A 17849-nucleotide genomic window follows, 5' to 3' on the forward strand; every position below is an offset into this window, starting at 1 on the left:
TCATATTTTGTCTGAATTTGTAGAAAACAGGATTCATTATAGTACAAGCAGGGTGATCCCCTAGGGTTTTTACTGATGGAGTTATGGGCAAGACAATATGAAAATTGAGAAAAACTTTTTGGAGTTGAGAACTGATAGCTGAAATGTTCATTATGATAATAATTTCACAGATAGTTTCACTTAGGTAAAAACATCAATTATTTGTATTATAAAAACATAAATTTACTATAGGTAAATTATCTTTTACAAAGGCTTAAAATAATTAAGACAATATTTGCTAATTGAAGGCTAAACACAGTAGGTACAGTATTTATTCAGAAGAAACAATGACAGAAAGAAATGGATATGGTGAGTGACTTTCAGCTAAGGAGGACTAAATAGAGGGGAGATATATTAGGATTCAGTGGCAAACATTTAAATAGTAGATGAAAGATGACTGGCATGCCATCAAAATGGAAATAATTGCAAGATTTTCATGGGTTGAAGAGACTTTAATCTCAAACTTGAGATTTTAACCCCTCTTAGGGAGGAAGGGACAAGCGTGGTGAGATTGACTAGAACTTCTAAATGTTTTGGTAAGGAGTTTTGGAATCAGGCTGCTTGGAATGGCAGAATGCGGGAGCTCTTTAAGGGAAGGAGCTTACTGGCTGGAGAAGAGAGTACCATACCGAGTTTTCAGAAGCTCTGGGCCTAAGTGAATTCTGGAAAAAAATGGTCACAAAGGTAGAAAAGGAGGGACTACAGAGGACCCTGCAGTTATAGTGTCATACAGACCAGCTAAGTTTCAGAAAATAAGGACCATGTTTGAAATTTCACCGAAGTCATGTAAAAGAAAAATATCAAAGGGCTATGTGTATCAATGAGAAGACTTTGTTTCTCAAATAAACATAATAAATGTTTCTCCGAGGGTTGATATTGAATCAAGAGGTCTTCTAACAAAGAACACAGAGAGAATCCTCTGTTGGGGCTGGTGATTTCCTGTGGGGTGTAATTCTGCAGGGGAAATCTGGCCTGATACTTCTATCCTATGGAAAGGTAGCTTACTTTGGGATAAACTGTAGGTATCTGAAACTCTGAGGACTTCCAAAGCCATTCCAAGTATTACTGACCCTGCAGTGGACCCAAAATTATTTTGACATTTTTAAACCTAAGGAGGTTGTATAACTTGGGGATTTGGAATTTAGGAGGAATCTGCTAGATAGGCTCATGTTTTCCCTGTTAGGTATTAATGAGAAATAGACTCTCCTGCACAGGCAATATATCAAGTGTGATTTAAATTCCTGTGTTATTCCCTGTGTGTAGATTAATTAGTAAGCCACAATTAGTGGATTAATTAGTAAGTGACCTACCTTTGATGAATGAATTAGCATGACACTATATGCAGAACTTGAAGCAGGGAGGTTGCACCATTATACCCGTCCATGAAGCAGTGCAACAGAACTGAAGTGACAGACTATACTAGCAGCATATAAAAAGTCCCCTCTGGTAAAATTTACCAGGATGTTTTTAGATACACTGTGTGTCCAGGACACATGGATGATGACAAGATTGTGAGCATCCTATCGTCTGGATATGAAAAGTCTGATGTGCACGCTGTGTCAGAGAGCAGTTCATTTGAAAATAGGCCATATTTTTCTGTAGTTGCAGGGCAAGTGAAGAGCAAATAGTTTATAAAGGAAGTGAGGATGTTGATCTCTCACAGGCAGTCTTTTCAGTCTGTGTGAAGATACCAGTTGTACCAGAACAGCAACAGCTTTTCTAGTTTTCTTTTTTGTTTGAAGGTTTCCTATACACATTTAAAGAATTTTTACCAGAGTATGAATAGGCTGGGTTTTCAGCTCTGTCTCCTGATCTCTAACAGGGGCAGGAAGAGCCCTTCTCTGAAGAGTCAGCATCATCATACCAGGTGCGGAGAGTGCTGGAAATGGGGAAGACTTCAGAGATTCTCTCTCAGAAATGGGATAGGTTTTGCTAAAATGGTCACTGAGATTCATCAACTCTTTTTATTCTCTGAGTCCTGTCCCTTTTCCACAGACATCTTGCGAATCCTCTCCCCAGGACTGTGCTCTGATGTTGCAAGCTAAATCCATCATTGCATTTGTAAGCCTAGAGTCAAGGAAGTTATTACTGTTTCCTTCGTAAGACTGACCCCTTGGTACATTTTTTCCACTATAAACAAAAATACCGAAACCATAAAATATCTCATGACAGGTTATAAAATACTTTATATTTCAAGGAAAATGCATAGCTCTGGTTATTCTGGCCATACTTCATTTCCATGGTCAGGACAGGCTTGGCAAATAGCACTGATTGCCTAAATAGAAACTCTTAACTCTTTGGAATGCATTACTTTGTGAGTAAAAATTGTTATAGTGTGTTTTGGGCCAAAATGCAGCAGCTTAATATCACCAAACAAATTTAAAGCACACACAAAAGAAAAAATTCCTTGGGTTTTGCAAAATTGGAACTTGCTTTTGGCTTTAAAATGAAGTTTATTGAAATTATAGTAAAAATACAGTACTAATTTGATAGGAACATTAGATAGGTTTAGCGAATTAAAAAAATTTGTCTCTGATAGTTTTTTTTTTTTTCTGCCAGTCCTTACCATTTTTTTTTTAAGGTCAGTGTTTTAATCAAACACTTTATTGGGTTTTTTGAAAGATCAAATATTTGACTTTGTTTGAAGTACTGAAAGCTTCATGGAAAATGGTGGGTTCAAAATGTGACATTTATTATAGCATTATGTGTCTTTACTGAGGAAAATTGAATATATATAAGGGTTAATGAGTATCTTGAGTGTCTTATAAAAATAATTCTTTTCCACTTAATAAATGAGAAAAGCAGGAAGGAGAGAATGATAAATGGTACCAGATGAACATATTGTGAAATGACTGTAGTGAGAGAACAGTATAATGTCCTTGAAGGATCATTGTGACCCTTGTGCTTCTCAGAAGAGATGTTTGTGGTAATTAAGCTATGAATACATAAAGTGTTTGTATTTTTTCAGTAAAATTCTATATGATATGCTTATCATCTGTGAAATTGTTTTGATATTTGGATAAATATTAATTCCTGGAGCTGGCTCCATAAACTTTGAATATTCAGGGTTGTTTTTCTTATTATTTCTTCTAAAGGGGAAACTTGCATATATACAGAAGTATTCACGTGTGTACACACACGGACAATTTCCTGGCTTCTGTGCATTAGTACATTTTAATTATAGTATAAGCAGTTATTCCTGTTAGCTTCATGGAGCTAATTGTGTTATAATGAAAATAATAATCTGGGATACGGTAGGAAAAGTTGAATCAGGTAATGTGTTTTCTGTCTTTGAGGAAAATACTAGCTCTAGATATGGTGAGTTTAAGAAGGAGAGATATAGAGTTAAAATGGAAGGAAGTGGATACCCCTAGAGACCACAGAAGAGTGCAGGACGGGAGTACGTGGGTAACATGGCAAAAACAGCAACTATTTTTCTGCATATCCCACCATGTGCAAGATATTTTCTGAGGAATAACAACATATTTTGACTGTTTTCTCTGAGTGGGTCCAGTCATGATTATCTAGTTATTTCCTTTGAATGGCTCATTATTCTTACATAGTCTTGTGTTTGTATTACAAATGATTTCCTGATGTTTAACCTAATTTTCCTTTACCAAATTAAGCTATAATTTCTAGCTGGCGTAATTACAGACACACTGAAGAGCCATGGTTTTGCAGATCTAGAACTCTCAGTATTGGTGAATATGGGCCTTTTTTTAGAGGTATATATAAAGGGAATGTACAATAAGTTAGAAAAGTTGAAGCATTCAAATACATAAAAAAGAAAAGACAACAAAATTTTTCCCATGAACATATTTGATTTTATAAAACAAAACAGGTAGGTTGTTAGGATTATGTGTTTTTATATTTTATTTTCATTACATTTATTGGAGAAAAGGTAGTTTAAAGGTGTTTTGTAACTGCTTTAATAATGGACATTTTTCTTAGAGTTGGGACAAATTTTCTCATGTATCAAGAGACAACTTTGAAATTTAAGAGTAAAAGATAATGGCTTATCATCTTTCTCAAACTAATCCCTGTTTCCTGATTATTATGAGTCAGCAACTTCCTTTAAATCCTTTTCTTTAGTCACAGAGTGAGCATATTATCTCAGTCACTTACACTCACTATTTTATACTCCAGTGTCACTACCATTAAGTTTTGAGAAACTGAGAAAGGAAATATGTAAGTATGGCATTATTAACAAGCAACGCACATGAAAAGGTATCTTGTAGCTAAGATTATAGGTTAAGAACCAGACTATATGGATTTGAATAATTATTCTATCACCAGCTAACTAACCTTGTAAATGTTATCAAGCCTCTCTTTGATTCAGTTTCTTTACACTTGTAATGAGATAACATATCATGTGGTGGTGAGTTGAGTTGGACAAGTGAGAAAGTATTTAATAATAATCAGTGGTGGTACTAAGAGTAATACACAAAGATAAAAATTTATTATTTTGATCAAGGAAAAAGATATGTGCAATGTGATATCCAAAAGTTAATGCCAAGTTAATGAAGCTTTGATACATGCTACAACTTGGAGAAAACCAGATGTCATTTTCAATTAAGTTAGACACTAAAAGCCTCAGTATCTCTTAACCTGTCTTCCTGTATCCATGCTTTTACTTCCCGTATGCAACCAATCTTTAGAAACGACAATGAAGGGAAAACAGTAAGGAGACTATTTAAGGTTAACACAGGAGAAACAAATAAAATAAAAATAAAAATAGTGAAGTGGATGAGGCGGGGTTGGCTGATCTGCTTTCTCCATGGCTCCAGTGAATTCTTTGTTTTCCTTGATTAGAATTTAAAAAAAAACCATGTCTTTCATTAAATAATTAAATTTTCTAGCAATTGAGGGCCCCATCAATCTGTGGATTTGCAGGTGCTGTGATAGAATCCAGATTTACTGACAAAAAAGCTATGGGCTGGTGCAGCAGACACTGCGGGCTGGTGTGCTGGCTGCCTGGACTGTCTTTATCTGCTCTGCCTTGTCTTCTGAGAGCAGGGAAAAAAAATCCATAAAGAAGTCATTGATGAACATCAAAGGGTGGGATTTACAAAAACTAGGGGTGGAGTGGTCATGAGATTTGGAATTTCATAAGGTGTCATGTAACAACAAGTTGTATATAGACCCTTAGGCACAGTATGTCTTAAATCCCTTAATTTGTATACAGGAAAAGAAGAATGATTTGATGTTCACATATTTTGGAAAAAACGCCTTTTTCTATTAAATTTGAAAAAATTTAAAAACTACCTTTAAGTACTACAAATAAATTGTCTTTGACCTACTATTTTTTAAAAAACAACATGGGACGGACTTGCTTTTGTTATTATAAAATATAGCTCTTTCTACTTTGAAAAATAAGGATTATTATATTAAAACATTACAATATATTTGCCTTTGATTCCATTCACTTTACTTGACCTAAAAGTAATAGAAATCAGATAATCTGTGATTATGAGTGGAACTAGGAAGAAAAATTAGTTGAATCAGAGCAATTACTGTTTTTCATTGTTGTTAGCTCTGAAGTTTGGGTCATTACTGATGTCTCCCAGGATATTTTAGTTAATGTGCTTCCCCCACAGCTGATAGAGGTATTTCAGGATGGGTTGTTATATTGTTAGATGGTTACATGTGGTCGATGGCAATGGTCTTTGGTTGCAATTACACTGTCTGATTTTTTCAGGAAAAGAACTAATTGTTTAAGCTTTTCTTATGTAGGCAGTTGGAGATAACTGAATGCTATGGAAAATTTTTGCTAAAAACTGTTAACTTATTTTGAGAAAGAGACTTGAAAAATAATGTAAACTTGGAGGAAAGATTGTCTTTAGAAAAAATAATATATGTATTTGAGGAAATACACACCAAACTAATATCATTATTTGGAAAGAAAATTGTATTAATTATTGGTCTATGAAAATAAGAACATTTTCCAAGATGATTTAATAAGAAAAATATTAACACATTATAACAGATGAATTTTGGTTTAATAAAATTATATTTGTTTTAGTATTTAGTGTGGTTTAATAAAATTGTACTTAATTAGCCTATATTTGCTTTTATAGAAATAATCATTGAAATGAAAGAAATCCATTTATAGTGAAACAGAAAAAACATTTTTCTGTCCCCTTTCTCCAAGTTTTCTTAAATAGTATAGGTTGAATAGACCTTATCCAAAATGCTTGAGACCAATACTTGTTTTGTTTTTGGGATTTGATTTTAGAATATTTACAAATATATAATGAGAAATTATGGGGATAGGGTCCTTTTAAACTGATTAATTCATTTATCTTTTATATGTATCTTACATAGCCTCTAAGTAATCTTATACACTATTTTTACTCTGCTGATGTTTGGACTGTGGTAAAACATAAGGATGGGTGTGTGATTTTTCACTTATGTCATCCTGTTAGTGTCGAAAAATTTCATATTTAAGAGTTTCTGACTAGGGATGTTCAAACTGTACAGTAATATAAAGAGAAATATGTGATAGTATTTTTCTATATATTAGCATTCTAAAATATGAAACTTCTGAAGAATTGGGGTACAAATGTAGCTCAGTGGTGCAGCACCTGCCTGACAAATGTGAGGCCCTGAGTTCAATTCCTGGTATCAAAAAAGAAAAAAGAAAAAACAAAACTTCTGAAAAATTACTGATGAGGAGGTAGTTACATTATGACATCTAAGATAATACTGAATTAAATATTATCTGTAAGCAAAAATTAAGTAGGTAAAATGTGTTAATTTTCTTTGTCAGCTTGCTTCCATTTCTAAGTTTCATATGATTCTATGCTGTCCCAACACACACACACCCATCCACACACACACACACACACACACACACACACAGAGGCCACTAAACTCTATCATAATCATGTTGCATAGAGAATAAATAATCTCTCACTATAGGCATAACTTGATAAAAGTTTAGGTACAAAGTCTGTGGTAGATTCTTGACATTTTATAAAAGAAAAAAGTTGGCCAGTCAGCAGATGAGATTGGGTTGATAATCCTATTGTGAAGTTACTGCTGGTTGGAGACTTTAGTAACACCTGTTGTCCCTGCCAAGCAAGCGGTTTCAGTACTGTTCTCCTACAGCACATGCACACACACACACTCATACCCAGGAATATGTCTGCATAAATGATTTCAATATTGGAATGAATAATGAACTTCTATGATGGTTCCTCTTGAAGGGGGCATGATCACCCAACTGCCATGGCTTGAGTCTTGCCCCTGACTGAATTTGTAAACCTCCATTCAAGTCATAAAGGCAACAGTAGATATCATCATTATAAGCAAACAGTGAATATCATTGTATTCAAATTATAATCTCTTCTGATGTCAAAATGGGTAACTGTCAAGGGCAATTTCATTTTATTGCAAAAAATACATTTGAAGAATGTTTTCACAAATGTTTGGATGGAACATTTCAGGAAAACTAGTAATTTGTTAAAGTTGATTTGTTTTATTCATATAAAGTGCCAAATGAAGATAAGTTAATTAAAATAGTACTATAAAGGTGTAGGTATATTTCATTATTCTTCCTTTTACAAAAAGAAAAGAATATTTTGCAGAGCATCATAAACACCATTGAACTGCTGAGTACTTGAAATATATTCAGCACTATTCTAGAAATAGCACATTGTGGGACGAAATTCTTTTAAATTGTATTAGTCCAGTTTTCATTACTATAATGAAATACCAGAAACAGGATACTTGTGCAGAAAAAAGGTTGATTTAGCCCCCTAATTTGGAGATTAACAGTGTACCTAGGCTCTGGTAAGGGACCCTTCTGGCTGCATCATCTCATGACACACGGCAATCACAGGAGTATGTGTGGGAAAGCAAAACCACAATCAAGTTTTCCTTTCTGAGGGCATACCTTAGATAGGGACCTTCTTCTTTACCTGAACTCCTAAATATCCTTCTGGCTTTGGATCTTGCCGCACTGAAAACCAGGTTTCTATCACATGAATCTGTCAGGGACAAATAACATCCAAACCCAGCAATTTAGAATATAATTCTTAAGCCAAATACAGCATTGATCTGTGGCTATAAAGTAACACTAGATTTTCATATGAAGCAAAAAAGAAGTGCAGGCCAATCCTATACATATTGATTTATGTCAGGAACTACTATGTGAAGTTGATGGAGAAATTTTCACTGAAGAATAAGTTTTTGAGCCATATCAAAATGATTTTTGAGCTTGGCTGATGATTCACCTTTAAATTCTTATTTTTTCTGTGTATTTTTTGTATCAAGATGTCTGTTTTTATGATTGATTTATGGGAAGTAGAGGAGTTGGCAATAGTACCTTTGTTAACTAGTATTCTTAAGAGACTTTAAAGATATGCCAATATTTTACAGGTGCCTTTTATTCATTGAACAAAAGTGAAAGGTTTCTGTGCTTTCAACACCTACCTCATTAACACTGGAAAAGTCAAAGTGTTCTAATTTATGCAGGTAAAGCTCTTGCTCACTTTGCTTACAGTTTGGCTGTGGACTGGCAGGATGAGAAATTGGAACACCGGTAGAAGGAATCACGGTGGGAATGATGTGTCTTTGGGGTAGCCTGGTTAGAGGGAGTGTGAGGAGATTGGGGAGAGCAGAGGCAAGGCAAAGGCAGATGCCTGAAAGAGTGACGTGCTTTGCATGCCAGGCTGAAATCGGGATTAGTGGTGTAGCTGTGGAGTTTCCTTTGGGCTAATAAAAAGCAACAATTCCTGCCTGTGTGCTAAAATTCTTTATTCCCTAAGATTGACTTGTGGATTAGGAGTGAAGATGGTTACATCTGTCCTTATGCCATGGAAGACAGTACTCACATCAGAGTCACTTACTATTGGATCTGGCCTCTACAGTACTAGGTGAAGGACAGATTCACAGGGAGCCTGAGAAGCCAGTTCTGTCTGTACTTTCACAGCCAGGGATCTCCAGCCTGTTGCAAAGAGAAGCAGCTTCTTATGTTCTTCAAACTTTGTTTCAGAATTTATTTATTTATTTTTTTGTACTAGAGATCAAAGTCATGACCTCACATTTGCCAGGCAAGCTCTTATGCCACTGAACTAAATTGCTGGTCTCAAATCTTGTTTCAACAAGCATCTATTCAGTAGGTATTTTCAGTAGGTACTATTGACTTTTTTTTTTTTTCTCCTGCAGCTTGCTATCATGTAGTTAAAATTTGAAGGTAACAGAACATGAAATCATGGTGATTGAATGCCAGAAAGGCAGACAGGAGGAACCTGATCACATAAATAATTTTTAAATGTTGATTTTGATGCCCAACTTGAGATAGAAGTCCAAAGAACAATGTGGGTGTGTGATGAACAGGGAAGCCAATTTGCTGTGTGGTTAGGGGGAGCATCTCAGAGGGCAGGACATCTGGAACCTAAAGAAAGTAGGAATGAAGGTTATAAAGAGCTAAGGAAGGAGTGTTTCCCCAAACACAACACTGTTGTGCATACTCCCTTCAACTCGCAGGGATGCAGGGAAGCTCAGTATAGATGATGTTACTATCTGTCAGTTACCAAGCCAAGATTGAGTTGTGTTTAGTGGATTTTACATGCATATAGGATATAAACCTCCCTATTACAATGTCCATGATGAGGTGATTTTGGACAGTCCTATGTATAAATTAATTTAAAGTATCTGCACTTTCTACAGTACGAAAATGAGCACTGAATCTTAGGACTCAATGACCAAGAAATAGTCTGGTTAGGATACCATTTTCAGGGAGGTTGTGTTATCTCTACTTTAGAACTGAGGCAGCTATAAGGTTAAGAGATTTGCTCTAAGTCCTAAAGCACATTTCTTGTTTTTTTGTGGTCTTTTTCTCATAAACCAGATTGGGTTACTGTCTTCCTCATGGAATATGTGTCAGGTTGTTACACTCTGTGGACTAAAGTTAAGCCATTTCAGTATGACTAACAGCAAGTCAGTGGCCCCATGATGTATGAAAGCTAAATGTTTGCCTGAGTGACTTCTTGAACTCTGTTCTTAAAAAGCCAATTTCATGACTCATTTTGGTATAAATCAGTATCTTTCTGAATCCTTAAAGAGAAAAAATGTGTCACAGGCCATCAGATATGCATTAGAAACCACGAGTAAGCAAATGACCTCCAGGTCTTGAGAAGAATTGAATGTGTGTCATTTAACAGTGGAGTGACGTCGTACAATCCAGTGTATACATTTCAGTGTCATTTGGAAGTTCTTGTTTTAAACATTCTCACTTAGTGGAAATGTAGTTTCTTCATGGATGTATGCTGTGAATTATCAGTGCATCTTTTGGTTAAACAGAGGCAAATCTGCAGAGTTTACAGTTTTCTTTTTTCTACTTTTGCTCTCCTCTTCTGTGCCTCCTTTAAATCACCCATTCCCCCCTGCCCCTTAATGTATCAGAAAGCTCTAGTCTAGCCTAGATGCTGGTCTAGATAAAACGTACAAGCCCAGCTCCTTCTTTTTCTTTGCATCTTTTCCTGCCTCCTGTCTTCCTTGCCTCTTTGCTCTGATCATCTGGAAATTAATATTCCTTACAGTTTTAATGACTGCTAATACATTAATGCATCTTAATGACTGTTAATGGCTTAATCTGCTACACCTCCTGGGTAAAATATTTGCATTTAAAAAGAGCTTTTTCGAATCAAAACCTTGTTTAAAGAAATGACTCTGGTGTGAGAATCTAAAACCTGTTGACAAATCACTTAGGGGAAATGCCATATTGTTTTCATATTTTTCTTCACATTTTGGTATCTCAGAATAAGAATATATTCTTTAAAATTAGTGTGATAAGAAGGCAGTGTGTCACAGATTGGCTAGAAGTAAGCCTTTTCATTCTTTGTGGTATGGAAGGTAAAAATATGTATTAAAAATCAGTGACATTGGGGCTGGGAATTTAGCTCAGCGGCATAAGCACCTGCCTTGAAAGCGGGCGGTCGTGAGTTCGATCCCTGGTACCAATAAAAACGAAAAAGACAAAAAAAAAAAAAAAAAAAAATCAATGACATCTTAGATTTGTTAAAATATATTAGTCATTTTTTGGGATCACTTTTCAAGTCATACCATATAGTAGATGGCAGCAACTTTATCAAAGTTCTCTCCCTTCCTCCCTCTATCTCTCCCTCTCTCCCTCTCTCTCTCTCTGTTTCTAAAAAAACTAAACACCAGTAAACAAATAAATAAATGTCTTGAATATTGTCGTTTCCTAAATCACCATCATAGAAGCTTCGATTACAGTTTTAGTGTTTATTTTTTTTTTTCTTCACCTGCATTGAAGGATGACATTTGAACTTGATTTAGGACATTTTGAGAAATGGAGACTAGAAGTGTCATTCAACTTAAATATCTCGATGCTGTTTTGTTTTTTTTTTTTAATAAATGTTGTTTTTTATTCTGTGGACACCTTGCTTTGAGCTAGAAATGATAAAAATGAGTAAATACCATGGGTGAATGTTGTATCTTTCAGGACTGGCTATTTTTGAAAAGATGAAAAGGCTTTGTATCTGTAATTCCCCATCATGTGATACATAATTTCAAATAAAAGACTTAGTGTCCTTCTTTCTTTTCGGAAGGCATTAGAAACATTGCAGAATAAAAAGCAAGCTCATCAACAACAACAAAAAAAAAATCAGTCAGAAAATTGGCTAGAATTCAGCTCTTTGTGCTCTTGAGACTGAAGGCCTGGCTGAGAGAAAGCTCTCCAATTTTCTACTGTGTAAATCCGTTGCCTCCTTTTACATTGGCTTACTCTTTTGAAGCAGTTAAGTAATAGTATTTCTTGGCAGGAGAAAAGTTTATTTAAACAATTCTTTGCAAATTCCACTTATTTGTTCTTCTCACCTCCTACACTACTCCATTGCTGTTCTTAACTGCCAACTGCACTCCCACTTGGTCCTGAGGTGTTAACATTCATGTATATCCCTCTACGATGTTTTAACATTTTATTTGTTTTTAAGTTCAAAATTTATAACAAAATTGGAGATAAAACATATATAAAATGAATTATATTTTCAGTTTCACAATATTTTCATTATTTGTGAAAGATTAAAATTTCATTGAAATTTGTGATTGTTTTATATTTAGAAGTCTTTCCAAAAGTCCAAAACTAGGGTTGGATTTTGTATATATACTTAGTAAACTGTAGAATAAATGGTAAAACTTGAAATTTTCAAGACTTAATCCATTATGGAATTATTAGAATGTAGGGTAAAATGAAAAACTACAGTTCTGTGAAATGTTACTATCAGTCTATTTGCTGCTTCTTAATATTTTAGCCTCTGTTGGTAATTTTCAGGTTAAAAATATCTAAGGATAAGTGACCTGAGTAGGAAATAGGACAGAATGCTATTGCCTCATGGGTAGAAAAAACCCCATGGATGAATCTGATGGTGTGTTGATAACCAATGGCAAGAAAAGGGTACTGCATGCAGATAAGGAAGATTTGGTACAGAAAACAAATTTCACCTCTTTTTTGTCCAGGGGTAGTGCAGGACCATTGGCTGGTGTATAGCTGACAGCAGTGTTGCAAAAATTAACATCATGTTTACATACATGTCGTGCCTTTTGAACTCTTTGACTGCGTGCTCATGTGAAGTTCAGTCCTGCAGCTCTCATGCTGTCACAGTCAGGAAGGGGTGTATTTAAAAGTTACCCAGGAAAACCTGTCAGACCACGGATCTGTAAAACGTGCATTGTCAAAAAGGCACCTGTGAGTCTGTTAAAAGTGCAGTACAGTATGGTCTGTAATGAATCTCCATCTCCAGGGAGCTTTAGATACAGAATAGACAGCCAGGTACTTGGATGGCTGAAGCATTAAACTGCCTGAAGGAAAGGTTCTCATCAGGTGACCTCCCTGTGGCCCTTGCAGTCCTGTAATTCCAAGGTTGAGGTAGTCAAAAAAGTATCCTAAGCATATGTATGTGTGCAAGTATGTTTAGTGGTATCCAAGCATGTTGATGTATATGTGTATATAAATATGTATTATACACAGAAATGTGTGCACACATGTTTAGTATTGTTATGTTCATTTTTCTTACCCTCTCAGCCTACACAGCATTGTATTTCTCTGTTTCTCTGCCTGCCTGCCTGACTGTAGGTTTATCTGTCTCTCTGTCTCTGTCTCTTTGCTTCAATGAAAAATTGTGTACATATTTACTTGTATAGTTTGATGTCTAACTTATATAGTTCTTGAAATTTTAATTTCTTCATTGTATGGGTTGTAGTTTTATCCATGATATTTTTCTAACAGTGAACTCTGTCTAATCTTAACAGTTGTTTGCAGAGGATAAAAATGTAGTAGAAAATTTGTTGTTTATTAGGAGAAAGTAGTAGTTTCATTTGGTCACCCATGATATTTTCAGATACTATTAGGGAAGAAGAATGTGGATAGACTCAACATCTGCTTTCATTTTTTGTGGGATATTAAAAGTTTTGGAGCATTTTTTTCTGACAAGGGTATGAGACTGCAGAGGATGAAACATTTCTACATGTATTTTAAAACTACATTGGTCAAGAAGGTGAAGTACGGAAGAGCCATCTGACTTAGTGAACACATCTGTTTTAATGAATAAAACCATCCAGCAGACTATGCATCAGACGCTAACTAGAGAACGATTCCTCGTGAAAAGTAAACATGAACATTACTCATTGTATTTGCACTCAGAAGGGAAAGCAGTCAGTTCTATCCTAGTTCTGTGGCAGTCTTCCTGGGCAAAATTCAAAGTATTTTACATGCATTGTTTTGAAAACTACCACAGTTCTTGTGTCTTGGTGTTAGTTTTCCAGACAAAGCTGATCACAGTCACCATACTGATATTTCATCAAAATGTAGATATTTGTGAGCAAATACTCTTTGCTTACACTGAAGGGGAAAATGTTTTCATTTTTCAGTTCTCAAATATTCCTCCTCGCTATGTAACACCAGTGGAGGCTGTGCTGATTTTGGGTAGGTGTGTGTGAGACTGATAACAGATACAGTTTTACCAGTTCTAAGGTACAGGCAGTTCTTAGCCACCTGCTTGTAAACAATAGTGAGAGCAGTTTACTTATTCCAACCAGTCTGTTGCTTTGCCAAACTGCCATCTGGCTCCTCTGTCATCCTTAGTTAACTCTTCTCTGTGATTATGAAGGAACACTTTTTTGGGCAAGATGTGAGGTGCAGCTGTTAAATAGCAGCAAGGATTTCTTTCTAGGACTTGGGAACAAAATGGTGGTCAGCGGCAGGAACTTGAAAATAGAAAATCTGAAACTCTGTTCATATTCGAGATGAAAATATTACTGGAAAACATTTATTTTTATAGCTAATACAGATTGGAGTAAGGGACCAAAGTTCAGGTTGGGGTTTTAAAAAAAAAATGTTCCAAATCCAATGAGAATTGAGTACTTTATCTGAAAATATTTATAAGGAGCTCTGCCTTACCTCTTAATTTCTTGTTCTCTTTGGATTAGCTTGACTGAGGGATTATTTACATTCACAATGAGTTACGATGGTATAGGGAAAAGGTGAAAAGCGCACTGGGCAATCCTGCCAGTACAGGGATTTTTAGAACAGTGATTGTCATATGCTGCTTGTAGCAGGACTGATAAATCCTCTTTTCTCTCTTTTGCTGACTGTTTCATTGCTGCATTATGAGACCATAAAATAAAATCTGGTATGAAGCCCACTCACTTTTTATAGGAAGATTGAGGTAGATGGTCCAAGACATTTTTTTTTCCTTCTGATGCCTAATGCCAAGCTGGCCTGGTTTGCATGAAAACTGACCTTTAGTCCACAGGGACTCTGCCCACTTAGCAGAGTGACAGCTGCAGCCTGTGTTTTATGGATAATCAGGTATCTCTTCCTAGGAAAAGGCATTGTGAGACAGAAAGTGGGTTGGTGGTATTTCTCTCAGTAGTCTCCTGCAGTGACAGGGGATTCTGTTTTTCTATAGAGAGTAAAAAGATGAGGCAGAAAGAGTTTTCCACAGTAATTCATGCTGTCTTTAAGAAATTCATGGGTTCTTTGATGAAAAGAAATCAGTGATTAAAAAAACCTGGCAGTATGAAATAGATAACTACATTAGAATTTGTAGAACATGTATATTTTCTACTTGAAGACACTACATTAAGTCTCATTACTTAAAATGTGTTGTCCCCTTACCCTGTACTTAAAAAACCCACAGCAAAAGACTCCACACTAATTATAAAAGCATAAATGACAGAACAGAGAGAATGTTTAATAAAAATAAAATGTACATCTCCTTCATTTATTCAGTAATCATTGATTTATTTTTTGTTTTGAAAAGTAGTTTTTTTACTCAGCTGAATGTCAGTTTTGGAAACAGCAAGTCCTGGATTTGAATCATTGCCAAACCCTGCTTTTGTAACCTCATGAAAGGTACTTAACCTCTCTGAGACTATTTCTTAATTTGACTAAGGATAATAATAGTACTCATCTGTGAAAATTTTTGTGAAGAGAAATTTTCAAAGCACTTGGTATGAATTTTTTGACCTCTAATAGTTAATAATGAAGATTATTTTTATATTTCCAATGTGGCAACTAGATGAAACACAGTAGGTAAGAGTAAATCCTACTTTCGAGGAGGAGGTCGTTTTCTAGGAATGAAAGTAACCAAATAAATTTTTTGAAGTGTTGTGGTTCTGGAGGATCAATTTTGAATGAAAGGCAGAAGGAATGATTTAATAAAGTATGCCACAAGCATTTTCCCTTGTGTTATGAAAGTATATAAAGTTACTACCTCATAAAATAAAAACAAGAACAAAAGCGTTTCCCAGAGAAGAGATTGTACACCACATAAAACTAAAATCTTAAAATAAATGTTATTAGGATGCCTGTCAAAACCTCAGCTTGCAAGTGACACCCTCTTGGGAATCTTAGAAGCAATTTCTGTGTATTGAGTGCAGCAACAGATCATTATTTTCTAATATCCATTTTAACCGAGTTTATCTTTGAAAAAATTAAAATCTGATATTTCATAACTGTCTGTGCAAGAACCACAGAAGTGTAATTTTGCACATGTCGATTGCTCCCAGGAGTCATCTAAAACCTGAGTTTCCTGTGGCCACCCTGGAGGAGGACCAGGCCTGTGTCATTTATAGATGAGCCTCTAAATGTAACAGGTGCCCAAAACATAAGTGATGCTAAGTAAATATATGCAGAGTGGCTAAATGGTGAAAAGTCTGTGTTCACATTCATATACTGTACTATCCAGAGCAGGTTCCATAGTATGGTGGTAATGACATTAAGTTAGGAATCAAGTGAGTGTAAAAGTGAGAAGTGAGAAGATCAAGTGAGTGTAAAAGAGGTATGTGGACTTTGAAATAGTTAATAGGTTTCTTGTTTATGGAGTTGTTTTGTAGATTAATTAAGGTAATAATAGAGACAAAATCATTTGGAAACCTGCAAAGTTGCAGTGCCTATGCTTAAAAGTTGTTACTCTACTTGATCCCCTAATTACATAGTAATTTTGTTTCATCTATTCCTGTACTCCCTTGAATGTAATCTGAGAAAGCCACTTAACATTATTTTCCTCAACAGCAATAATGTTCCAGTTACTTTAAAAAATATAGGTCATTAAAAGCTCAGAACGTGCTTCCTTGCAAGAAAACACTGTATTAACATATACTTTGCTTGAGAGCAAAACTGAGAAAACAATAACTGAAGAAAATACTGGTTGATAGCTTTCTGTAAATTCTGGAAGTCTACTCCTTGAACAAGAATGCTAAAGGTAAAACTATGCAGGAGAAATTTTGACATTGGACTTTGATTTAACTTCTTTTTAACATACCAGGTAGACTTGATGGACATTTAAAATATTTACACATGAAAAATTCTGTGTTAACTAACTGTAGAGTTAGCAAGCCTTCAGCCATATATACAGCTAGTAATTTTTTAAATACAATGTTGGTGTATTAATTTTTTTTGTCTTTGTAGATACAATGAATTTGCAGTCACAACAGGATACTTTAGAGAGATAAGACCTACCTGAATTTCAGTCCAGGACAGTGATATTTTGGTTAAGGGTTATAGTTTGTAGCAAATAGTCTACCTAGATCAGAATTCCAATGCAATTATTATTAACTAAATTTTGTACAACTTATTTAGTCCCTGTTTTGTCATTTGCATTTGGGACTACTATTGTCTATGCCATATTGCTGTTAGGAAGATTAAAGTATATGACTGAACAGATTTTATTACAGTGTCCAGCTTAAGAACATTGCTCAGAAACTGGGTCTCTTGTTATTCTAGCCTCCAAACTGTTTTACTGATAGTTATATATGTAAATTTATCACATGTATACTTTGTCTTACATTTAATAATGAAGGATATAGACTTCATGGTGTCTTAGTTACTTTTCTCTGTGCTGAAACAAAATACCCAACATGCAAAATTAAAAGAGGGAAGGTAGATTTAGCCCACAGTTTATAGAAGTTTCAGTCCATAATCCACTGGCTCCAAGGCAGGTTGGTACATAGTAGAGGGAACTGTTCATGGTGCAGAAGACAGCAAAAGTAATAAGGAACCTTAATAGCATTTTTCTTCACCTTTTATATTGTATTCAGGATGCTGAGATTAGAGTGGTGTCATATCAATCAGTGGACTCATGTACTAATCCCATAGACTTAATTCCGATATTACACACTTTAAATTCAGCCCCCTCTGAAAAACTCCTATGACTGCATGAGCTTTGTGGGGACATCTACCCAAACCATAACAGTGGTATTTTATATTTTCCTGAGATATAAAACTTATGGTTCTTTAAAGTTTGATATGTGGTAAATAACTCTGTTCTGTATGTGTACAA

At 35.2% G+C, this 17849-nt stretch overlaps 1 protein-coding gene across 1 annotated transcript in view; it reads left to right on the plus strand.

Annotated features, from left to right (window-relative positions):
* The window catches only part of Ccser1 (coiled-coil serine rich protein 1), a 1226082-nt gene that overhangs the window by 33079 nt on the left and 1175154 nt on the right, over positions 1-17849 (plus strand). The gene's annotated exons all lie outside the window — the stretch shown is intronic.

This window comes from Cavia porcellus, unplaced genomic scaffold (assembly GCF_034190915.1).
Source record: "Cavia porcellus strain 051 isolate PalLab524CR breed Dunkin Hartley unplaced genomic scaffold, mCavPor4.1 scaffold_4, whole genome shotgun sequence".
NCBI classification, from domain to species: Eukaryota; Metazoa; Chordata; class Mammalia; order Rodentia; family Caviidae; genus Cavia; species Cavia porcellus.